General features: G+C 38.6%; 1 protein-coding gene across 1 annotated transcript in view; it reads right to left on the bottom strand.

Annotated features, from left to right (window-relative positions):
* Positions 1-27,020, bottom strand: part of Apoltp (Apolipoprotein lipid transfer particle) — a 2,338,027-nt gene that overhangs the window by 2,276,260 nt on the left and 34,747 nt on the right. The window lies entirely within an intron of this gene.

Genomic DNA, 27,020 nt, shown 5'->3' with positions numbered 1-27,020 from the left:
TCTCGAAGAACTGTCCCATTTACCGTTAGCCGATCCACAGTATTCGATACCATCGAAAATCGATGTGGTAATCGGCAGCGATATCACCCCGCAAATCCTCACCGAAGGGCTCTTACGAAATGTGAGTGGAACATTGCTTGCCCAAAACACAATATTCGGATGGATATTAAGCGGCCCTGTAGCTGAAAAGGTATCAAACTTCAGCACTCATGTCACCGAATGCACCGATGACCCCATCAATCAACTTTTGAGACAATTTTGGGAACAGGAAGAAGTTCACCAAACCCAACAACGATCAGCAGATGATGAATACTGTGAAGCACTCTACCGGACAACCACAATTCGTGAGGAAGATGGACGCTACAGAGTCAAACTACCATTCAAATCGGAATTTCCAGCCAATCTGGCACTCGGTCATTCACGACCCGCAGCACAACAGCAGTATATCAGCATCGAACGAGGCCTCGAAAGAAACCCCGAATTAAGAGACAAATATTTTGAAGTCCTTAATGAATATTTAACCATGGATCACATGGAACCCGCCTCCCAACAAGAGGTAATTAGAGATGGTAAATATCTATCGTTTTATCTACCCCATCATGCTGTCATAAAACTCGACAGAAAAACCACAAAGGTGCGAGTCGTCTTCAACGCATCAAAAATGTCGCATTCTGGCAACTCGTTGAACGACGTCCTCCATACAGGCCCCATACTACAAAATGACTTAATGCTCGTCATACTTAAATGGCGACTTTATAAGTTTGTCTTCAACGGCGATATTGAGAAAATGTATCGCCAAATACTCATCTATGAAGAAGATAAAGATTTTCATCGAATCGTTTTTCGAAAACACCCAACTCTGCCGATAGGAGATTTTCGACTAAAAACAGTTACCTTTGGCAATTCGAACCCTACACCAACTCGCCCACGACTGTCAAGACGAATATCGGCTCGCTAAAAATATTTTATTGAATGAAACTTATGTTGACGATATTTTGTCCGGCGGTCATAATATACAGTCCACTTTGAACGCTATGACTCAAGTTATCGAATCCTTAAAATCGGCAGGGTTCCCTTTGAGGAAGATGTCGGCAAATCACCCTGAAATTTTAAAACCCGTTCCCGACCTTGATTTGCTAGACGTCGACTTCCTTAAATTCCATGATTCGAGTTCCACAAAAACCCTTGGAATTCAGTGGAACGCGTTAACCGATACCTTCACCTACACGTATGATCCACCATCAGCAGAAAACACGACTACAAAAAGGCAGATTTTATCAGCAGTTGCAAAACTGTTTGACCCCGCAGGATGGCTTTCGCCAATAATGATTCTTGCAAAAATGTTGCTGCAACAACTCTGGATGGAAGGAACGGAATGGGACGAAGACGTGAAGCCCGGAGCTAGTTTTTTATCCCATTTGCTAACTGCTAAAAGCAAAGTAGCACCCCTCCAAACCGCGAGCCTTCCACGGTTGGAACTCTGTGGAGCAACCCTACCTCTGGTACCCGCTGTTTTCATGCCCCTAGCAGTCTGAAAAAGATATATAAGCTACCCTCACCAACGTATTTTTCTAACCCATTTTTTTGAAAAATACGTATTTTTCTTTCATGTCTTTACAGGACCCGCAGATCTACCGAGGTGTATAAATGCCGTCTATGTGGGCACCGACACGTGCTAAGGAAGTGCCGGGCGTTCCTCGCGATGAAGCCTGAGTAGTAGTAGTACGTATGCACCTAAATGATATAGATGGGTCAGAACACAAACCGAAAGAACAGATGCCCCTAAGTGTAGGCAACGAAATTGTTTTGCTGTATATATGTGTGTCGGTGTGTAAATACTTAATCAACTTGTGGATTAATATACACATAAAAATCTACCATCTGCAAAAACAAAATCGATTCATAATTAGAAGAGATCTTTACAAGAAATATGTACAAGAAATTTACCGGTAACATTATTAAAGTTTACAGTGACCTTGTTAGCAAAACCCGAGACAAGTTTAATATATAACAGTTCAAAATAAGTAAAATTGATATCAGACCAGATTCTTATCAGATACACAACTGATAGGTAACATATTTAACAGATTCTTATCAGATACACAGCTGATAGATAACAGATTTTTTCAATTAGAAGAGATCTTCACAACAAATATGTACAAGGAAATTACCGGTAACATTATTAAAGGTTACAGTGACCTTGTTAGCAAACCACGAGTCAAGTTTAATATATAACAGTTCAAAATAAGTAAAACTTGATATCAGACCAGATTCTTATCAAATCCACAACTGATAGGTAACAGATTTAGCAGATTCTTATCAGATACACATCTGATAGATAATATATTTTTTCGATCGCTCGTTTAAAATCATGTCAAATAATCATATGACTGTATTAGCAAATCTTGATAAGATCATGAAAGTATTAAGAAAGACTAAAAAGTATATTTTGATAGTTTTGGAAATTTACAGCCACCGATTGAACTGATTAATTATCTGAAGTCACCAATACCAATTATGAGCAGAAAGAAAAATACAACACAGTAATATGCGAACAATTATGTTTAAAATTTTTATTTAATAAAAATAAATTATATGAAATATAAATTGTTTATTATTCTTTTCTTAAATGTATTACAGTAAAGTACTACTATAAGATTTCGAAATGACCATAAGCATAAGTATCAATATGATTTTCTCGTACACTTCGCTTATCATCCATATTGCTTAGAGCTACTTTAGAGCTATTAGAATTAGACCAAACACAGTTTACATAGTGTTCACCGAAATTATTTTTAATTATACTTAATTTATCTCTATACTCAATTATTGAATGAATTTCGAAAAGTCTTTTCCTCTGCTCTTCAGGTAAAATATGTTTAAATTGTTTCAGAAAATTAAATATGTATACTGCTGCTGACCACGACGACGACGATGAGATGCTTGTGATTACGGAACCTTCATATGCAATGTTTGATAATAACGATCAACATGAATTATTGTTGGATTTATATCGTACGAAGTGTGCTCATATAATGCTTCTCGTTTATGTAATGTCTCCGTATTGTCTTCCGGATATTCAAAGCAATAGATATTTAAAGTACGCTGTATATAATTGCTGTAATAAGAGCATTTAATTCGTATTTCACAATTATCGTAAACTAAATTGAAATGTCTATAAAAAACCTCTGGGCTTTCAAGAATGCCTCCTATTCAATTTTCCTTTTCAACTAATAATTCTTTAAAATTGTTAATAGCCTCTATAATGGTGTATTCACTTTTTTTCACACCATGTGACTCACTTCTTTGATCGCGGATCGTTGGTATAAAAGATCCCCCAGGGCTCTGCGTTGTTGTTGTTGTTGATTTTGTTTTTAATAATGAGGGGTTGAGCTCAGGAAAACACTGATCTAACAATTGAATTGTTACATTTATTTTTAAACGTAATGAAGTGTTTGGAATATTGTATTCAAATCTAGTCTGTTTACTATTTTCAAAATTTCTAAAGCTTTTTATATTTTGTTCTTGATTCATAAATTGATTATAGGGATAACTTGTTCCATAACTTAAGTGAAACAGGTAAATAGTAAAATTTTTATTAAATTAGCTAATTTCATATCGGTTTTTTTATTTTTATCTATACACGTGTGAGACACATTATACAATGATCATATTATATGTTTGTCTATAGTTTTTCACATCAATTATTTCTATATGTGGTCTTTTAAATGAAGTATCCTGGGCTATAATACTTTGAATATCACCATTACTAAGAATTCGTTCATTTTCAATTTCACGATATTCAAAGCACTTGATACTCAACATTTTTTCCACGTATCTACTATTATAAGTACAACGAATTGGTAGATCAAAATTATCATATTCCAATTTAAAATGTCGATAAAATGCTTGTTTTACCTCAATGATTCCTCAAATATCAGATTCCTTTTCAATGAGCTCTCTACGAAATGCCTTTATAGCTTCACCTATAGTAAAAGTAAAAGGGAAGCCTTCCGTTGAAAAATCATCTTTGATATTGAAAAACAATGTATTTATATACTTACTTTTCTTCTTCTTCTTATTCTCACCCTTTTAAAATAAAAACAAGTAAGGAAGGCTAAGTTCGGGTGTAACCGAACATTACATACTCAGTTGAGAGCTGTGGAGACAAAGTAAGCGAAAATCACCATGTTGTAAAAAGAACCTAGGGCAACCCTGGAATGTGTTAGTATGGCATGTGTATCAAATGGAAGGTATTAAAGAGTATTTGAGTATGACTTTAGAATTTGTTTGTACGATATGGGTATCAAATGAAACGTGTTAATGATAATTTTAAAAGATAGTGGGCCTAAGTTCTATAGGTGGACGACTTTTCGGGATATCGCCATAAACGTGGACCAGGGGTGACTCTAGAATGCGTTTGTACAATATGGGTATCAAATGAAAGGTGTTCATGAGTATTTTAAAAGGGCGTGGGCCTTAGTTCTATAGGTGGACGCCTTTTCGAGAATTCGCCATAAAGGTGGACCAGGAGTGACTCTGGAATTTGTTTGTACGATATGGGTATCAAATGAAAGGTGCTAATGAGTACTTTAAAAGGGCGTGGGCCTTAGTTCTATAGGTGAACGCCTTTTCAAGATATCGCCATAAAGGTGGACCAGGGGTGACTCTAGAACTTGTTTGTACGATATGGGTCTCAAATGAAAGGTGTTAATTAGTATCTTAAAAGGGAGTGGGCCTTAGTTCTATAGGTGGATGCGTTTTCGAGATATCGCCATAAAGGTGGGCCAGGGGTGGCTCTAGAATTTTTTTTGTACGATATGGGTATAAAATGAAAGGTGTTCATGAGGGTTTTAAAAGGGAGTGGCCATTAGTTGTATATGTGGCGTTTTCGAGATATCGACCAAAATGTGGACCAGGGTGATCCAGAACATCATCTGTCGGGTACCGCTAATTTATTTATATATATAATACCACGAACAGTATTCTTTCCAAGATTCCAAGGGCTTTTGATTTCGCCCTGCAAAACTTTTTCATTTTCTTCTACTTAATATGGTAGGTGTCACACCCATTTTACCAAGTTTTTTTCTAAAGCTATATTTTGCGTCAATAGACCAATAGAGTTTCATCCCTTTTTTCGTGTTTGGTATATAATTATGGCATTTTTTCATTTTTCGTAATTTTCGATATCGAAAAAGTGGGCGTGGTCATAGTAGGATTTCGGCCATTTTTTACACCAATACAAAGTGAGCTCAGATAAGTACGTGAACTGAGTTTAGTAAAGATATATCGATTTTTGCTCAAGTTATCGTGTTAACGGCCGAGCGGAAGGACAGACGGTCGACTGTGTATAAAAACTGGGCGTTGCTTCAACCGATTTCGCCCTTTTTCACAGAAAACAGTTATCGTCCTAGAATCTAAGCCTCTACCAAATTTTACAAGGATTGGTAAATTTTTGTTCGACTTATGGCATTAAAAGTATCCTAGACAAATTAAATGAAAAAGGGCGGAGCCCCGTCCATTTTGAAATTTTCTTTTATTTTTGTATTTTGTTGCAACATATCATTACTGGAATTGAATGTTGACATAATTTACTTATATACTGTAAAGATATTAACTTTTCTTTTAAAATTTGAATTAAAAAAATTTTTTTTTAAAAAGTGGGCGTGGTCGTTCTCCGATTTCGCTAATTTTTATTAAGCAGACATATAGTAATAAGAGTAACGTTCCTGACAAATTTCATCATGATATCTTCAACGACTGCCAAATTACAGCTTGCAAAACTTCTAAATTACCTTCTTTTAAAAGTGGGCGGTGCCACGCCCATTGTCCAAAATTTTACTAGTTTTCTATTCTGCGTCATAATTCCAACTCACCCACCAAGTTTCATCGCTTAATCCGTATTTGGTAATGAATTATCGAACTTTTTCGATTTTTCGAAATTTTCGATATCGAAAAAGTGGGCGTGGATATTATCCGATATCGTTCATTTTAAATAGCGATCTGAGATGAGTGTCCAGGAATCTACGTACCAAATTTCATCAAGATACCTCAAAATTTACTCAAGTTATCGTGTTAACGGGCAGACGGACGGACGGATGGACGGACAAGTCTCAATCGAATTTTTTTTCGATACTGATGATTTTGATATATGGAAGTCTATATCTATATCGATTCCTTTATATCTGTACAACCAACCGTTAGCCAATCAAAGTTAATATACTCTGTGAGCTCTGCTCAACTGAGTATAAAAACACTAAAATTAAGATTTCTGTAATTGATAAATATGTAAAATTGTAAGTTTACAAACGGCGATGGTTACTAGGATATGTTTCTGAATTTCACTTCTTCATCAGCTAGCTTTTCGGGAGCTGAGCGTTGAACTCGAATCTCCAACATTCATACCAGTGCAGAGGTAGATGCCTTTAGCTGCTAAGCCATATGAATGTCCCGTTGTTCGCTGTACAATTGGTCTCTAAGAGTTGCCTTTTTATACTCAGTTGAGCAGAGCTCACAGAGTATATTAACTTTGATTGCATAACAAAGGTATAAAGGAATCGAGATAGATATAGACTTCCATATATCAAAATCATCAGTATCGAAAAAAAATTCGATTGAGCCATGTCCGTCCGTCCGTCCGTCCGTCTGTCCGTTAACACGATAACTTGAGTAAATTTTGAGGTATCTTGATGAAATTTGGTACGTAGGTTCCTGGGCACTCATCTCAGATCACTATTTAAAATGAACAATATCGGACAATAAACACGCCCACTTTTTCGATATCGAAAATTTCGAAAAATCGAAAAAGTGCGATAATTCATTACCAAGTACGCATTAAGCGATGAAACTTGGTAGGTGAGTTGAGCTTATGGCGCAAAACAGAAAACTAGTAAAATTTTGGACAATGTGCGTGGCACCGCCCACTTTTAAATGAAGGTAATTTAGAAGTTTTGCAAGCTGTAATTTGGCAGTCGTTGAAAATATCATGATGGAATTTGGCAGGAACGTTACTCTTATTACTTTATGTCTGCTTAATAAAAATTAGCAAAATCGGAGAACGACCACGCCCACTTTTTAAAAAAATTTTTTTTAAATTCAAATTTTAAAAGAAAAGTTAATATCTTTACAGCATATAAGTAAATTATGCCAACATTCAACTCCAGTAATGATATGGTGCAACAAAATACAAAAATAATAGAAAATTTCAAAATGGGCGTGGCTCCGCCCTTTTTCATTTAATTTGTCTAGGATGCTTTTAATGCCATAAGTCGAACAAAAATTAACCAATCCTTGTGAAATTTGGTAGAGGCTTAGCCCATAGGACGATAACTGTTTTCTGTGAAAAAGGGCGAAATCGGTTGAAGCCACGCCCAGTTTTTATACACAGTCGACCGTCTGTCCTTCCTCTCGGCCGTTAACACGATAACTTGAGCAAAAATCGATATATCTTTACTAAACTCAGTTCACGTACTAATCTGAACTCACTTTGCATTGGTGTAAAAAATGCCCGAAATCCGACTATGACCACGCCCACTTTTTCGATATCGAAAATTACGAAAAATGAAAAAAATGCCATAATTATATACCAAATACGAAAAAAGGAATGAAACATGGTAATTGTATTGGTCTATTGACGCAAAATATAGCTTTAGAAAAAAACTTGGTAAAATGGGTGTGACACCTACCATATTAAATAGAAGAAAATGAAAAAGTTTTACAGGGCGAAATCAAAAGCCCTTGGAATCTTGGAAGGAATACTGTACATGGTATTACATATATAAATAAATTAGCGGTACCCGACAGATGATGTTCTGGATCACCCTGGTCCACATTTTGGTAGATATCTCGAAAACGCCTTCACATATACAACTAAGGGCCACTCCCTTTGAAAACCCTCACCAATACCTTTAATTTGATACCCATATCGTACAAACACATTCTAGAGTCACCCCTGGTCCACGTTTATGGCGATATCTCGAAAAGGCGTCCACATATAGAACTAAGGCCCACTCCTTTTTAAAATACTCATTAACACCATTCATTTGATACCCATATCGTACAAACAAATTCTAGAGTCACCCCTGGTCCACCTTCATGTCGATATCTCGAAAAGGCATCCACCTATAGAACTAAGGCCCACTCCCTTTTAAAATACTCATTAACACCTTTCATTTGATACCCATATCGTACACAAAAATTATAAAGTCACCCCTGGCCCACCTTTATGGCGATATCTCGAAAGGGCATCCACCTATAGAACTAAGGCCCACTCCCTTTTAAAATACTCATTAACACCTTTCATTTGATACCCATATCGTACAAACAAATTCTAGGGTCACCCCTGGTCTACCTTTATGGAGATATCTCGAAAAGGCGTCCACCTATAGAACTAAGACCCACGCCCTTTTAAAATACTCATTAACACCTTTCATTTGATACCCATATCGTACAAACAAATTCTAGTGTCACCCCTTGTCCACCTTTATGGCGATATCTCTAAAAGGCGTCCACCTATAGAACTAAGGCCCACACCCTTTTAAAATACTCATTAGCACCTTTCATTTGATACCCATATTGTACAAACGCATTCGCAGCTAGCTTTTCGGGAGCTGAGCGTTGAACTCGAATCTCCAACATTCATACCAGTGCAGAGTTGCCTTTAGCTGCTAAGCCATATGAATGTCCCGTTGTTCGCTGTACAATTGGTCTCTAAGAGTTGCCTTTTTATACTCAGTTGAGCAGAGCTCACGGAGTATACTAACTTTGATTGCATAACGGTTGGTTGTACAGGTATAAAGGAATCGAGATAGATATAGACTTCCATATATCAAAATCATCAGTATCGAAAAAAAATTCGATTGAGCCATGTCCGTCCGTCCGTCTGTCCGTTAACACGATAACTTGAGTAAATTTTGAGGTATCTTGATGAAATTTGGTACGTAGGTTCCTGGGCACTCATCTCAGATCACTATTTAAAATGAACGATATCGGACAATAACCACGCCCTCTTTTTCGATATCGAAAATTTCGAAAAATCGAAAAAGTGCGATAATTCATTACCAAATACGCATTAAGCGATGAAACTTGGTAGGTGAGTTGAGCTTATGGCGCAAAACAGAAAACTAGTAAAATTTTGGACAATGTGCGTGGCACCGCCCACTTTTAAATGAAGGTAATTTAGGAGTTTTGCAAGCTGTAATTTGGCAGTCGTTGAAGATATCATGATGAAATTTGGCAGGAACGTTACTCTTATTACTTTATGTCTGCTTAATAAAAATTAGCAAAATCGGAGAGCGACCACGCCCACTTTTAAAAAATTTTTTTTTTAAATTCAAATTTTAAAAGAAAAGTTAATATCTTTACAGCATATAAGTAAATTATGCCAACATTCAACTCCAGTAATGATATGGTGCAACAAAATACAAAAATAATAGAAAATTTCAAAATGGGCGTGGCTCCGCCCTTTTTCATTTAATTTGTCTAGGATGCTTTTAATGCCATAAGTCGAACAAAAATTAAACAATCCTTGTGAAATTTGGTAGAGGATTAGCTCATAGGACGATAACTGTTTTCTGTGAAAAAGGGCGAAATCGGTTGAAGCCACGCCCAGTTTTTATACACAGTCGACCGTCTGTCCTTCCTCTCGGCCGTTAACACGATAACTTGAGCAAAAATCGATACATCTTTACTAAACTCAGTTCACGTACTTATCTGAACTCACTTTGTATTGGTGTAAAAAATGTCCGAAATCCGACTATGACCACGCCGACTTTTTCGATATCGAAAATTACGAAAAATGAAAAAAATGCCATAATTATATACCAACTACGAAAAAAGGAATGAAACATGGTAATTGTATTGGTCTATTGACGCAAAATATAACTTTAGAAAAAAACTTGGTAAAATGGGTGTGACACCTACCATATTAAATAGAAGAAAATGAAAAAGTTTTGCAGGGCGAAATCAAAAGCCCTTGGAATCTTGGAAGGAATACTGTACGTGGTATTACATATATAAATAAATTAGCGGTACCCGACAGATGATGTTCTGGATCACCCTGGTCCACATTTTGGTAGATATCTCGAAAACGCCTTCACATATACAACTAAGGGCCACTCCCTTTTAAAACCCTCACCAATACCTTTAATTTGATACCCATATCGTACAAACACATTCTAGAGTCACCCCTGGTCCACGTTTATGGCGATATCTCGAAAAGGCGTCCACATATAGAACTAAGGCCCATTCCTTTTTAAAATACTCATTAACACCATTCATTTGATACCCATATCGTACAAACAAATTCTAGAGTCACCCCGGTCCACCTTCATGTCGATATCTCGAAAAGGCGTCCACCTATAGAACTAAGGCCCACGCCTATTTAAAATACTTATTAACACCTTTCATTTGATACCCATATCGTACAAAAAAATTCTAGAGTCAACCCTGGCCCACCTTTATGGCGATATCTCGAAAAGGCATCCACCTATATAACTAAGGCCCACTCCCTTTTAAAATACTCATTAACACCTTTCATTTGATACCCATATCGTACACAAAAATTATAGAGTCACCCCTGGCCCACCTTTATGGCGATATCTCGAAAGGGCATCCACCTATAGAACTAAGGCCCACTCCCTTTTAAAATACTCATTAACACCTTTCATTTGATACCCATATCGTACAAACAAATTCTAGAGTCACCCCTGGTCTACCTTTATGGAGATATCTCGAAAAGGCGTCCACCTATAGAACTAAGACCCACGCCCTTTTAAAATACTCATTAACACCTTTCATTTGATACCCATATCGTACAAACAAATTCTAGTGTCACCCCTGGTCCACCTTTATGGCGATATCTCGAAAAGGCGTCCACCTATAGAACTAAGGCCCACACCCTTTTAAAATACTCATTAGCACCTTTCATTTGATACCCATATTGTACAAACGCATTCTAGAGTCACCCCTGGTCCGCGTTTACGGCGATATCCCGAAAAGGCGTCCACCCATAGAACAAAGGCCCACTCCCTTTTAAAACACTTATTACACTTTTCGTTTGACGCCCATATTGTACAAACGCATTCTAGAGTCAACCCAGGTCCACTTTTATAACGATATTCCGAAGTGCGTTCACCTATAGAACTTAGGCCCACTCCCTTTTCATATTTCATATTTCTTTATTCAGTCTATGATTTACAATAATCTTACAGACTATATTAAACATTATTAAACATAAGGTTTATTTACAGTAAAGTTAATTTAAAATGGAAAATAACATATTTTCAAAACTTCGACGAGATATCGAAAAATCAATACAATAATTATTATTGATTGAGTTAATAGCAATTACAGCGCGAGTGATCGGGCCATTAAGTGCGTAATTAGATCTAAACTGGTCAATTACAAACATAGTATATTGGCGCAAAGTCCGTGATGGAATATAAAAGTTCAAAGACTCTAACAGTATCGGGCAATCAATATTGCCATTAGAAATATCATAAATAAACATTATAGATGTAATTAATCTTCTACTTTCTAATGTGTGAAGATTGATTAGCTTACACCTAGAGATATATGGAGGAAGAGGCAGATCGAAGTTTATATCGTATAAACAGTACTTCATGAATATTTTTTGCACACGTTCGACTCTCTTATTGTGTACCTCATAATAAGGACTCCACATTATGGAAACATACTCAAGCCTTGACCGTACAAAGGCATTGTGTAATAGTTTTTTAGTATATGGATCCTTAAACTCGGATCCATTTCTTTTAATAAAGGCCAGTAAGGAATATGCTTTGGGGATAATAAAATTTAAGTGCTCGGTGAATGTAAAAGACGAATCAAATACAACACCTAAATCCCGAATTTTATTCACCCTAAGTAACGGTTTATTAGAGACATAGTAAGTCGAAATCAATTTATTACATAATTTGGAATAAGTTATGTAATAACATTTGTTGGCATTCAACGCAAGCTTATTTTTACAGCACCACTCATTAAAATTATTTAACTCAGATTGTAGTATGAGAGTATCAGACTCGTTCTTGATTCTGAAAAAAATTTTCAAATCATCAGCGGAAAGAAGATAATTGCATTGCTTGAAACAAGCACTTACATCATTGATAAAGATAATAAAGAAAAGTGGGCCAAGGATACTACCTTGGGGCACACCTGAGGTTGCTACTTAAGGAGATGACTTTACGTTGTCAATAACAACAAAATTTATCCTATTGGATAAGTATGAATAAATCCATTGTAAAAATGTTGAGTGGAAACCCATTTTTCGCAATTTAGCCACGAGAGCTTTGTGCGAAACGCTGTCAAAAGCTTTGGATATGTCCGTATATATGCAGTCAACTTGACAACCATGAGTAAAAGACGAGATGCAGTAATTCGAAAAAACGACCAGATTAGTTACTGTTGAACGCCCCGGAACGAAGCCATGCTGACATGGGCAATATAACGCTTAACTGCGGACGATAATTTAAACATCACCGTTTTCTCAAAAAGTTTTGAAATCACGGGGATCTTCGATATTGGCCGATAGTTTGTAACGTCAATTTTACTACCACTTTTATGAATAGGTTGAATAAAAGTAATTTTCCATTCATCCAAAAAGATACCAGACTTTAATGATAAATTAAATATATGCAACAAGGGCTCTGCAACGGAAGCTACACATTGCTTCAGGAAAAAAGATGAAAATTCTTGATAATCACATTGCTTGGAGCTCTTGATCGTCTGAATACTTAAGATAATATCATCAATATCTAGAACTAATGAGGAGAAGTCGAAACAAGACGTTATCCCATTCAACATATCCCCGTCGTCATTCCACAGATCATCAATAGCAAAGTTTGCTTTAAAAAATTCTGCATACAAATTGGCTGACTCACTAGACGATGATGAATTCTTGACCTTGTAAGACACAGACACCGGTATTGTTGAAACCGATTGTTTGGAGCGAATGAAATTCCAAAACGATTTAGGATTCGATTTGATATTATTTTCGATATTGAGAATATATCGATTGTACAGAAACTTATCAAGACAATTAAACTCCTTCGCGTAATTCAGATATTGTTGCTTGAATTCGGGACTTCCTGATTTTTTAAAAAGTTTATGATATTTATTACGCAAATTTTTTAGAGTCTTTAAGCTTTTGGTATACCACGGCAACTTGTAAACCCTTGCCGGGAAACGAGGAATATTAATATTCATTATTTCCGAGATATTACTTTTGAATAAGTCAAAGCAGTCTGAAAGATTACGATTATTAAAAAGAGACTGCCAGTCAATATTTGAAATCAAATTATTGATCAAGGCAAAATCACATCGGCTATAATTGAAACCAACTTCATTATTGAGTTTAATATTTCCAAATTCATAAAACTTAATCTCCAATATCAATGGTACGTGATGTTTATCAGTATTAGACAACGGGCAGAGGGAACGAATTAAATTATAATTAAGATCATTACTAACAAATATAACTAGCGTATTTTCAAAATCATTGATTTGAACTAACTGTAAACTATAAAAATTATCAACTAAGTACATTTCACTAGCTTGATTGACATTAGTAGGTATGAGAGTTTTCTCACCTGGAAGATAATTCCATACGATTTTATTTAAGTTAAAATCCCCTAAAATACAAAATTTAGAATTGAAGTTAGTGCTCGAAAGATGCATAATATTATTAACATGATTTTCATAAACACTATCTGCACTATTTTCTGGTATATAAGAAACACTGACAAATAGACATTCTGTTTTGCCTTTTATGCTGATTATAAACCTCCGAGTTTGTAGGCTTTTTCTTACAGCAATTAGCACTCCTCCACCTCGATAAAGTCCTGTACTTACATTATCACGATCTCAGCGATATATATTATACAAATTTTTATCAAAAAACTCATTACTAAAAAAGTCCGCAGTAAGCCACGTCTCAACAAGAACTATCAAATCGTATTCTTCACTAGAGGTAGCAGCAAATACAGCAGAGGCCTTAGTTCTCATGCCTGATATGTTTTGAAAATATATTGATATTGAGTTCTGTAAAGAACGGGCATCATCAATTAGACATGAATTGTAGCAGTCATTATTGGTGACGGAGCGAGGACTTATGAGTTGTCCTTTTGCACCACAGTCCTTTGAAAAAAACGAAACGGCCTTACTTTTACATCCGATGGCCAAATTGACGAATCGAGCAACTTATTGTAATTAGATGCTGAGATCCCAAGCTCAAAATTAACACTCCGTAAGGACTTTTCATCTACGTCCCTTTTCGTAAGTTTTTGGCAGCGCATTAATAAAGCCGAAATATTTGCAGTTCTTGATACATAGTCAACTGTAGTTTTAAAATACTCATTAACACCTTTCATTTGATACCCATATAGTACAAACAAATTCTAGAGTCACCCAAGGTCCACGTTTATGGCGATATCTCGAAAAGGCGTCCACATATAGAACCAAGGCCCACGCCCTCTTAAAATACTCATTAACACCTTTCATTTGATACTCATATCGTACAAACAAATTCTAGAGTCACCCCTGGTCCATATTTATGGCGATATCTCGAAAAGGCGTACATCTATAGAACTTAGGCCCACGCTCTTTTAAAATACTCATTAATACCTTTTATTTGGTACCCATATCGTACAAAATAAATTCTAGAGTCACCCCTGGTCCACCTTTATGTCGATATCTCGAAAAGACGTCCACTTATAGAACTTAGGCCCACTCCCTTTTAAAATTATCATTAACACATTTCATTTGATATCCATATCGTACAAACAAATTCTCGAGTCAGGCCTGGTCCACCTTTATGGCGATATCCCTAAATGGCGTCCATCAATAGATCTATGGCCCACTTCCTCTTAAAATACTCTTTAATACCTTCCATTTGATACACATATCATACAAACACATTCCAGGGTTACCCTAGGTTCCTTTTACAACATGGTGATTTCCCTTACTTTGTCTCCACAGCTCTCAACTGAGTATGTAATGTTCGGTTACACCCGAACTTAGCCTTCCTTACTTGTTGTTTATATTCCTTTTGATCACCATGTAGGCACATACACTCTGTACATAGTTTATTCCTAATGGTGTGGATATGATTTTTAGGCGCGCTTTTGGAAGCTTAGTAACATTTGTTTGGATTTTTACAGTATTTGTTTTTAATACTTCCGCTGCTACTATTATATCAATATGATCATATGTATTTAATTAGCGAGCTTTGCTCATATTGCTTTATACAATGGCTTTTGTAATTGATATTAGAGAAAAGTTGTAAGCTTACAAACGGCGATGGTTACTAGGACATGTTTCTGAATTTCACTTCTTCATCAGCTAGCTTTTTTGTTTATATTCCTTTTGATCACCATGTAGGCACATACACTCTGTATGTAGTTTATTCCTAATGGTGTGGATATGATTTTTAGGCGCGCTTTTGGAAGCTTAGTAACCTTTGTTTGGATTTTTACAGTATTTTTTTTTAATACTTCCGCTGTTACTATTATATCAATATGATCATATGTATTTAATTAGCGAGCTTTGCTCATATTGCTTTATACAATGGTTTTTGTAATTAATATTAGAGAAAAATTGTAAGTTTACAAACGGCGATGGTTACTAGGACATGTTTCTGAATTTCACTTCTTCATCAGCTAGCTTTTCGGGAGCTGAGCGTTGAACTCGAATCTCCAACATTCATATCAGTGCAAAGGTAGATGCCTTTAGCTGCTAAGCCATATGAATGTCCCGTTGAATGTCATGTTGTTCGCTGTACAATTGGTCTCTAAGAGTTGCCTTTTTGTTTATATTCCTTTTGATCACCATGTAGGCACATACACTCTGTATGTAGTTTATTCCTAATGGTGTGGATATGATTTTTAGGCGCGCTTTTGAAAGCTTAGTAACATTTGTTCGGTTTTTTACAGTATTTGTTTTTAATACTTCCGCTTTTACTATTATATCAATATGATCATATGTATTTAATTAGCGAGCTTTGCTCATATTGCTATATACAATGGTTTTTGTAATTGATATTAGAGAAAAATTTGTAAGTTTACAAACGGCGATGGTTACTAGGACATGTTTCTGATTCTATTTTATTTCATTATAAATTTAAATTACTAGCCGATATGTATTTTAACAAAATATATGCTGATTTTAAAGCACAACGAATTTGTCGTTGGTTGATTTTCACATTACAATCAGTATGGAAATGATATTGACAACGCACAATATCTGGGTGTAAACTATATAATCTAAAGAGATTCATTCCATCTCATCCTGTACTCTCATCTCCAATGTTAGACACCGGCTTTTGGAGGAACTCTGTTGTCCATACACTTTTTTCTTGCCCCTTAACATAAACTTTTATATTCTTCAATGTTGACATCAAATAGTTTTTTACAGATTTAAACAATCGCTTCCGTAGGACCATAATAAATTATGGTGGTGTAATATTAACCAATTAGCTTGTCGTTGATTATCCTTACTCAGATCCGAAAATTCAAATGGAGCTTTTATGTGGAAACAATGAAATTCTTTATTGTTGAGGACCACAGCTATTTCCTTTACAATAAATCTATTATCGTACGCTTTAAAGCCTTGAACATCTACTGTCGCAAACATTATGAAAATTAATAAAGAAATATCTTTGCAATGGTAGGCTTTTTATACGTTAAGCACATACAGGTGAAGCATATTTGGGTATAAAATAGAATTTTTATATTTCGCCCACACTTATATACTTTAGAAATATGGACCCTTTAAAAATCTCGATATTCTGTTGCACTGATGAACTTCTAAGCTCTTTTTTTCTTGCAGTAAGAATACAAAACAAACAATTCGAAGCTTTTTCTTTTAGATCAGCTAGAACGTATGCGTCTAAATGCAGGTACACAAACTTGCAAACTAATAAGAAGATAAACAAAATGTTTAGGCTTCATATTTGTTTGCGGTTTTGTGAAATTCTCACATGCATATATATATACATATGCAATGTTGAACAGTTAAGGTTTCTTATCAGCATATTGTGATTTTCCCTCTTGTACAAACATTTCCCAAGCGTAGGTATTAATTCCATTATTTTTTACAAATCTCTTATCATCTAAAATCTCAACGTTACTTTATCTATATCTTGTGTATACAATTCATGAGATTTTGATTTAAAAATATACATTGAGTCAAAGTACAATTTCTTTTCGAATAAACATCTTTTAAAATCATTTGCAGAAAGTTTGAGAGTAACACATTGTTTAACACCCTTAATTGTTTAATCTCTTTTTCTTCTTGATCGATGTGAATAGAATACATTTTTGCTCTCAAACCAATAAATTCCTTCATTATTAGTACAAGATTGGGAAAATACTAGTATTGGGGGAAGAGATAGGAAAAAATTAGGTCTTAATAGCAAAACCAAATTTCCATAGTCTAAGCAAATTTTCTAATAATTTAATAGTGATTCAATTGAAACAAGTGTCAACTCTGTACAATAAACCGATACAACTTGGTGTGGGGGGTGTGGGATTGGGAGCAGTCGCTCGATTAGAAATCTATGGGACTCTTTAAAACGGCTCGGGTGAAGTCTAGGACTCATTAGAAATATGAGGAGACATTTAAAAATTTGCGGCCCTAGAAATATGAGGGGACATTTAAAAATTATCGGCCCTTTAATAATGTAGGGCCCCCACCCCCCCTTTTACCGATCCTCATTTTTTTACTCAAAATATGTCTAAATTATATACATCGAGAAAAGTAGTCCTTATCTAAATGTATGTATATGGATGGGACGGCAAAGCTCGGCTAAAGGTAAACATTTCTAAGCTTTTTCTTATACACCACTAAGCTTTTTCTTAAGCGCCACCTAGCGGAAAATCTGCCGGAACACGCCACCTAGCGGTGAGATCGGCCACAGGTAAGATCAGCCAGAACACAAACCGGAAGAACGGTTGCGACACCTAGCGGTGCATAGATCGGTCAGAGGTGATATTAGCCAGAACACAAACCGGAAGAACAGATGCGACACCTAGCATATATGTGTGTGTGTGTATATACTTTTCCTTGCATAATTTTTCCCATACAAAATTGGGCTAGAACAGGTATTTCCATACAACTCGCCCATTTTGAAATTTTCTTTTATTTTTGTATTTTGTTGCACCATATCATTACTGGAGTTGAATGTTGACATAATTTACTTATATACTGTAAGAATATCAAATTTTTTGTTAAAATTTGATTAAACATTTTTTTTTGTTTAAGTGGGTGTGTTCGCCATCCGATTTTGCCAATTTTTATTAGCACAGAAATAGTAATATGAGTAACGTTTCTGCCAAATTTCATCATGATATCTTCAACGACTGCCAAATTACAGCTTGTAAAACCTTTAAATTACCTTATTTTAAAAGTGGGCGGTGCCACACCCATTGTCCAAAATTTTAATAATTTTCTATTCTGCGTCATAAGGTCAACCCACCTACCAAGTTGCATCGCTTTATCCGTTTTCGGTAATGAATTATCACACTTTTTCTGTTTTTCGAAATTTTCGATATCGAAAAAGTGGGCGTGGTTGCAGTCCGATTTCGTTCATTTTAAATAGCGATCTGAGATGAGCGCCTAAGAACCCACGTACCAAATTTCATCAAGGTACCTCAAAATTTACTCAAGTTATCGTGTTTACGGACGGACGGACATGGCTAAATGAATTTCTTTTTTCGTCCAGATCATTTTGATATATAGAAGTCTATATCTATCTCGATTAGTTTATGCCGTTTCGGATTGCCTTTTTCGCGAACAAAGTTAATATACTCTGTGAGCTCTGCTCAGCTGAGTATAAAAAAAACAAAGATAGTCTCCAAGTGGAAGCTATAAATTCCATGTGCGAGGTACGGGGAATTTGGTGCATCACTTTCAAATGGAGCTGTAGCACCAGAAATATCCGCTGGCATTGATTGCTGTACGAAGCTCATATCAACGTCAGGTTTAATTTGCATAGGAACATTTGCTTGACCGTCATCTGAAACTATCACTGATCGATTCTTTAAACAGTTTTGTTGTGTGTAGCGAGTGAGTTGGCATGCCACCTATAGCACTAGTTTTAAACGACACTTCTTACAACTCCTTCTGGTTCCGGTTGTGATAGTGGTGGTAAATGTTCGCTAATGGGAGATGATGAGGTTAACAGAAAAACGAAATTACTTTTAACATTGTTGCTGCTCATGGACTTGGACTCACGAAAAAAAATCTGTATTGATTTCTGAGCAACAGATAGCTATAAGCTGTAGAGTTTGACAATGGCATTTAGAGCGAAAAATGATTTACCAAAGTGAATTAGGTATAAAATGCGGGACGTTAAGTACCCCCAAACCGCCTGCTTTTGACTAAAAGCTTAACAAATCTATTTTTATTATGTTTAAAATCTAGGTTTTATGGTTAATAACGAGACGTGCACAAAAGACTACAGATGGCATATGTTGCTCATCACCAGCAGCGACATTGTCCACAGGTGAGATTTTTTAAATTTCTATTACCAAAAAAAAAAGATGAAATTTTCATTTTTATCCCTTTTTAGTGACACTTCCAGCGAGCTCAGCGGATCTGCTAACATCTATCATGTTTATTGATTGGTAGTGGAACAGCCTCCTTTTCAGCATCCCTTGCAATAAAATCCAACGGTTCACGCGCAAAGGTTCTTAATATCTGAATTTTCAAAGTAAAAGGAGAATATATATGAGGGAATATTTATGCATGATTTTTGGTACTTATGATCACAAGTTCACCGAGGAAACCATATATAAGGCCGCCACCTTCGTGAATGCGTTTATTTCGATGGAAAAATTGTTCACACAGCACTAGCGGATTCAGAGCGTACATTGATGGATGACTTAAATATTAAACATTGATAGGCATGTAAAGGGTTTTAAGATAAGACTCCGAAATATCTCTAAGGCGCGGTTTCCAATGCGAGTTTAAAACTAAAACTGAACATTACTACTTTGGCCATTTATCTACAATTTTACATAAACTTAGTTTAACTAATTAAACTTAAAATGATAATAAGACAAGAACTTCAACTGGTATTAAATTCGCTTCGAAAAAGAGTAATACAGAGGTTAAGGGCTTAATTTTAGGCCCCTCGGTCGTGAAAAGGTTTTCAAATGAACTTACAGATGCATTTTTTTTGGTTTTTTTTGAAAAATTGGATATTAGCCTTTACTTCTTTAGAATTTTCCGCTGAGATGTGGGGCTTGAATGGGGCGAGATATATTGTCTGTGAAAAAGCAAAAGAGTTATTTCTCCGTTTTCCCAAGTGAGCTTCCGAAAAATAGATATTAGGTTCCGCAGTTCGATGACAGCCCCCTCGTAATATATATTTTAGTCATTGGTGCTTCTGATACAATTTATTATAGCGGTATATGCCTTCTTATTTTAAAGAAATGAGAGCAGCTATATAATGCAATGATTCCAAAAAAATGGTCAAAATCATATTTCTACTGCGTAATGAACAACAATTTTTATATAAAAATTTTGTTTTGCAAATTAGTAAACATTGGGGTCATTCCACGATAGATCGGCGCACGAAATCGAAACCTTGCGGTGGGCATAAGATTTTTGTTGTTCCAAAACTCTGCAAGTTCGTATGAAAGCCTTTATCTTGATTTAGCAAACTTTATATTAGTAAAATGTTTGAAGGACTAGAAAAGGGGTGGTGTTAGATTTAAATAAGATTTTCATAGCCAAGGAGAAATATACATATATCATTAAGAACAATTTTGAAACGCAACTTCAATTTTGAAATTGTCATAACGTGACTATCAGAACATGTCGTGTTTTCTAAGACCGGCCGTTCTTCAACCGGATTCTGAGATAGGGCGTTGTCTGAGACAGCACTTTTTCGAAAAGACAGCCGAGATAGGGTGATGATATTCTGCTCAGCCGTCGAAATAATCAGTTTAAAAAATAAGGTATATTAAAAAATGTCAATTTTGGACAACATTCCTTTTTTTGAAAATGTTATTCCGTTAATATTTTTTTATGGAATATGCTAGGTTTCGAATGCATTGTCTTTTGAGTCGAGCGACACTATAAGCCAGTGAAAAAAAGCTCACCTTCAACAAAGGCACGTTCGAAACGTTCCATTATATTTTAAAGCTAAACCCACTTATTAACAAAAAATGTAAAAACTATTAATGTTTCTATGAACATTGTCGAAATTTATGTTTTTATATTAAAAAAATTGTCTGACAAAGCTGTCGGTTTTTAAGCTTACTGAAATTCACCTTAATCGGAGAAATGTTTGAAAACTCCTTAAAAATGTATTCTAAATTTTGAAAAATTCTGTTGGCCTCGTGTCTTTGGACGAGTGCATTCAAGTTCTGTGGCAGACAGTGGATCTGCGTTAGGGTTTTGGCGTCCTCGCTCTGGGGAGGGAGTGAATTTAGATTTGATTCTTGGTATCCTCGCTCTGGGAGAGCGAGTGAATTGTGGGATGGTTTTTGAAAATTTAAAATATAATGGGCCGAATGCCTTTAGGTTCTGTGGCAGATAGCGGATCTGCGTTAGGGTTTTGGTGTCCTCGCTCGGGGGAGCGAGTGAATTTCGGATTGATTCTTGGTATCCTCGCTCTGGGAGAGCGAGTGAATTGTGGGATGGTTTTTGAAATTTAAAATCTAATGGGCCGAATGCCTTTAGGTTCTTTGGCAGATAGCGGATCTGCGTTAGGTTATTGGTTGGCCTCGTTTCGGGTGAACAAGAGCTGGATAGGAAGGTGGAGTTCGGAAGGGAGTGCGGGAGAGGAACGGAGGGATTGTTAGGAGGAGCTATTGGCCTTCTCGCAATCAATCTCCTCCGTTGGGAGGAGGATCAGTTTGACAAATGGTCATTTCACCTGACCCTTCTCTGTCAGAAGGTCAACTACACTTACTCAGTTATATTCGCCGGGGTGTACCTTGACCACTCTACCCAGCCTCCATTCCACTTGTATATTTTGTTTGGGTTGCTTCCACTTCACACGCTTTTGAGGTTCGGATAGATATTCCACCTTCCATCGTTTGCAGAATGTTTGATGGAAGGCTTTGAGTTTCTGCAACCGATTGATCATAGAGGCAGAGCTCTCACTAGTATCTGGTTCTGAGGGAGCCATTAGGTGGCCGCCCGTGAGGAAATGGCCTGGTGTAAATGGCTATAGGTCTGTTGGGTCATTAGATAACGGGCTGAGCGGCCGCGAGTTCAGGTATGCCTCGATCCGGCACAAAAGTGTATTTAATTCCTCCAATGTGGTTTTGTGTGGTGAGGCTATCTTCTTGCAGTGGCTTTTGAAGCTTTTCACTCCGGCCTCGCACAGCCCTCCCATATGAGAAGCGCCCGCAGAGATGAAGTGCCACGTTAGAGACTAGTGGCTGTATTTGGAAATAGTTATATTTCTGGTCTCAGAGATGAAAGTCTTAAACTCCGCGAGAAAAGATCGTGCAGCTCCGACAAAATCTGTACAGTTGTCGGAGTACACATTCTTTGGGCATCCGCGTCTAGAGACAAAATGGGCAAATGCCGCTAAAAATGATGGGGTACTGATGTCACTAGTGGCCTCCAGATGAATCGCCCGTGTGGAAAATCACACAAAGAGACAAACATAGCCTTTGGATAGGCGACACCCCTGCCGCGGTAGCTTTTGATTTCGAAAGACCCCGCAAAGTCTACCCCGGTACTGGTGAACGCGCGGATAAAAGTAGTACGTGTGCAGGGAAAGGTACCCATAAGTTGGTACTGCGCCCGCTTTTGGTGAATAATGCAGGTTTTGCAATTGTGGATGATGGCTCTGATCATGTTCTTGACATTCGAAATCCAATATGGGGTTCGGATAAGACGGAGCATGAGCTGGTTCTCGCCATGAAGGGAATCATGATGAATCATCATGACTGCAAGGCGAGACAGCCTGCAATTATAAGGCAAGATGATCGGATGACGCTCGTTGTATGAGGTGGGTTTTGTCGAAGGCTGAGGTAGCACTCAGTAAATCCAGGGTCCAGTAGATGTCCCACAAACCCCCACTTAATAAGAACACAGTAGTTATGTGTTAATGACGAATACGCACACACATACACACGCTTGAAGGGTAGTGAGGGAAGCAGCTTTCCGTACAAAGATGACAGGGGCGGAAGGCGAGCGGCGGCTAACAGTCGTAGTAATAGCAGAGGGGTCGGTACGGCGGTTGATCGGTGGTGCAGGAGCGGGCGGGATGGTGCGGGGGTCCGGAGGCAGCGGCGGAATCAGCGCAGCGGCCCGACGGCGGAAAGTATTAGCGGACAGATTGGCGCAGTGCAGGGAGTAGCACGGCGGCTGGACAGGCGGACAGTATTAGCGGACGTATTGGCGCAGTGGTATGGGCGCAGTGGCGGGATTAGCACGGCTGCTGGATGGCGGACAGTATTAAGGGACGGATGGATGTAGCGGTGTGGACGCAATGACTGCACCAGCGAGCTGGCTGGACGGTGATAAGGTAGCGACGGCTAAAGGTCGTCGCAGCAGCGGTGCAACTGTGGTAGGATAGCGGGCGGCTGACGGCTGTCGTAGCAGCGGCGCAACGGCGGTAGGATAGCGGGCGGCTGACAGTCGTCGTAGCAGCGGCGCAATGGCGTAGGATAGCGAGCGGCTTACGGTCGTCGTAGCGGCGGTGCAACGGCGTAGAATAGCGGCGACAACAATAGGGCAACGAAGCGCGTACAAGAGGCGTGGCCAAGGCGAGGTGTCGGTGCAAACTTTCTGCCTGATTACCTTTTAGGGGGGGTGACCAGTAGCGGCGGTTGCGGGTGGCGGCTTCCTGCGAGGACGCTGTCTCAGTGGCGGTGGCGGAGGGAATTGCGAGGAATGAACAAAGAATTATGGTTAGTGCCGGTCCGCTAGCTGTACACCACCGCATCCATGCCCACACGATGGCAGAGCTGGACGCAGATTTGTACCAGCTGGAACTCCGTAGGCCGATCCGTGAGCTGAGGGGAAGTGTACCTTACGGCACATCGGTAGCCCCTTTAGCTGCTGGACCGGTCTACGGCCGGAGCCGGGGCGGAGGGGAAAAGGGCCGGATGGTCATAAGGCGGCGAACCCCCCGATATTGTTATCGCCAAATGCTACTCGCATGCATTGGTAAGAAGCTGCTGCTGTTGGCTACCTGTTAATGTACTATGTATGTATAGTCTCAGGCTTAGGTGAAAAAAGGTTAGAGTGGGGGTCTCAGGCGTAGGAGAAAAAGGGTTACAGTGGGGGTCGTACTATTGTAACGCTACGTTACATTCCCCCTCCCACTTCGGTTGACGGAAAGCTGCTGTGAGGAACAGGAGTATCACGCCAGGCCTGGCCTAGCGGTTGTATGTGTGCCGTTATGCCGGCTTTGCCGGTGTGTATGCGTGCATCGTTTTATTAACATTTTTTTTTCCAGAAAATATACAGAGTCATTCCACTTATACCTAACAAAGTTGATTCAAAAAAAATGTTTACATATCAGGTTTAATTACAATTTCATTGTTCTTAAAACTAACAAAATATTTATTTTAAAATAATGCGAAATTCATGAATATTGTAAATAAGTTGCCATCCTTCTTCTTCTTCCATCCTTGACATATTGGCATTGTTCTCATCTACCTCGTGTTGTGATTGCATTATGGCCTTTCGGTATTCGGTAATATATGGGCCGGAAAAAAATGTGGTACCTTTTGTATTTTGACTCGGTTGACTGGCCACTGGTACTGCTCCCTCCGTGTGAACCCGCTCAAACGTTGCTTTATTTTGTCGAATTTTATGTCTGCTGAAGATGCTTTTGTACCCTCTTTGCTGACTGTATTTACTGCAAATGCCATTTGTTGAGTCTCCTACTCCCATGTAAGGTGGTTGCTCAGGAACGGTGATAACGCTTTTCCACCGAACTGCTTCCCGATGTCGGTGGGGAAGGTTTTCGGACAACCAAGTCGGTATAAGACCTTTTCTTGTAGCGCTTTGAGCACGCTTGCCGTTGTTGCTTGGCGCGCCAGAATTAACTCCACACTCTTGTAGAATTTGTAGATCATGGCGAGGAGGTAAGTGCTTCTTTGCTTGGAACGTGGTAGTAGTGGTACGAAGTTGGCGGTTACTATTTCCCATGGCTGCGGATATTGTATGGTTGCCAATAATCTCACCGGGCTCTTCTCTGTCGCCTTTTATTGTGTAAAATATGTCCGGTTCGGTGTTTTGCAACGGGCGGTGGGGGAGCGCATTGCATATCGCGTTCGGCGCTCTGTTCGGCGAGGTGTCGGTGCAAACTTTCTGCCTGATTACCTTTTAGGGGGGGTGACCAGTAGCGGCGGTTGCGGGTGGCGGCTTCCTGCGAGGACGCTGTCTCAGTGGCGGTGGCGGAGGGAATTGCGAGGAATGAACAAAGAATTATGGTTAGTGCCGGTCCGCTAGCTGTACACCACCGCATCCATGCCCACACGATGGCAGAGCTGGACGCAGATTTGTACCAGCTGGAACTCCGTAGGCCGATCCGTGAGCTGAGGGGAAGTGTACCTTACGGCACATCGGTAGCCCCTTTAGCTGCTGGACCGGTCTACGGCCGGAGCCGGGGCGGAGGGGAAAAGGGCCGGATGGTCATAAGGCGGCGAACCCCCCGATATTGTTATCGCCAAATGCTATTCGCATGCATTGGTAAGAAGCTGCTGCTGTTGGCTACCTGTTAATGTACTATGTATGTATAGTCTCAGGCTTAGGTGAAAAAAGGTTAGAGTGGGGGTCTCAGGCGTAGGAGAAAAAGGGTTACAGTGGGGGTCGTACTATTGTAACGCTACGTTACATTCCCCCTCTCACTTCGGTTGACGGAAAGCTGCTGTGAGGAACAGGAGTATCACGCCAGGCCTGGCCTAGCGGTTGTATGTGTGCCGTTATGCCGGCTTTGCCGGTGTGTATGCGTGCATCGTTTTATTAACTTTTTTTTTTCCAGAAAATATACAGTCATTCCACTTATACCTAACAAAGTTGATTCAAAAAAAAATGTTTACATATCAGGTTTAATTACAATTTCATTGTTCTTAAAACTAACAGAATATTTATTTTAAAATAATGCGAAATTCATGAATATTATAAATAAGTTGCCATCCTTCTTCTTCTTCCATCCTTGACATATTGGCATTGTTCTCATCTACCTCGTGTTGTGATTGCATTATGGCCATTCGGTATTCGGTAATATATGGGCCGGAAAAAAATGTGGTACCTTTTGTATTTTGACTCGGTTGACTGGCCACTGGTACTGCTCCCTCCGTGTGAACCCGCTCAAACGTTGCTTTATTTTGTCGAATTTTATGTCTGCTGAAGATGCTTTTGTACCCTCTTTGCTGACTGTATTTACTGCAAATGCCATTTGTTGAGTCTCCTACTCCCATGTAAGGTGGTTGCTCAGAAACGGTGATAACGCTTTTCCACCGAACTGCTTCCCGTTGTCGGTGGAGAAGGTTTTCGGACAACCAAGTCGGTATAAGACCTTTTCTTGTAGCGCTTTGAGCACGCTTGCCGTTGTTGCTTGGCGCGCCAGAATTAACTCCACACTCTTGTAGAATTTGTAGATCATGGCGAGGAGGTAAGTGCTTCTTTGCTTGGAACGTGGTAGTAGTGGTACGAAGTTGGCGGTTACTATTTCCCATGGCTGCGGATATTGTATGGTTGCCAATAATCTCACCGGGCTCTTCTCTGTCGCCTTTTATTGTGTAAAATATGTCCGGTTCGGTGTTTTGCAACGGGCGGTGGGGGAGCGCATTGCATATCGCGTTCGGCGCTCTTTTTCGGTAATCTTCATGGACATTGTATGTTTGTATAGCCGGGTAACGGGGGCAGAAGCGTTGCTTCAGCGGTCGGTTATGTTTACGGATGGTCGAATGGTCGGCTGCGGTAATTGGGCTACCGGTTTTGCTCAATCCCTTCTGGTGGTGCTCCGGTTTTTGACCATTGTTCACGTGATCCCGGCTGGTCATTGCACATAGTGTGTCTAG

Source organism: Eurosta solidaginis, chromosome 2 (genome assembly GCF_040869045.1).
Source record: "Eurosta solidaginis isolate ZX-2024a chromosome 2, ASM4086904v1, whole genome shotgun sequence".
Taxonomy (NCBI): Eukaryota; Metazoa; Arthropoda; class Insecta; order Diptera; family Tephritidae; genus Eurosta; species Eurosta solidaginis.
Note: the sequence above shows the minus strand (reverse complement) of the source record. Positions and strands in the feature narration are given on the sequence as shown.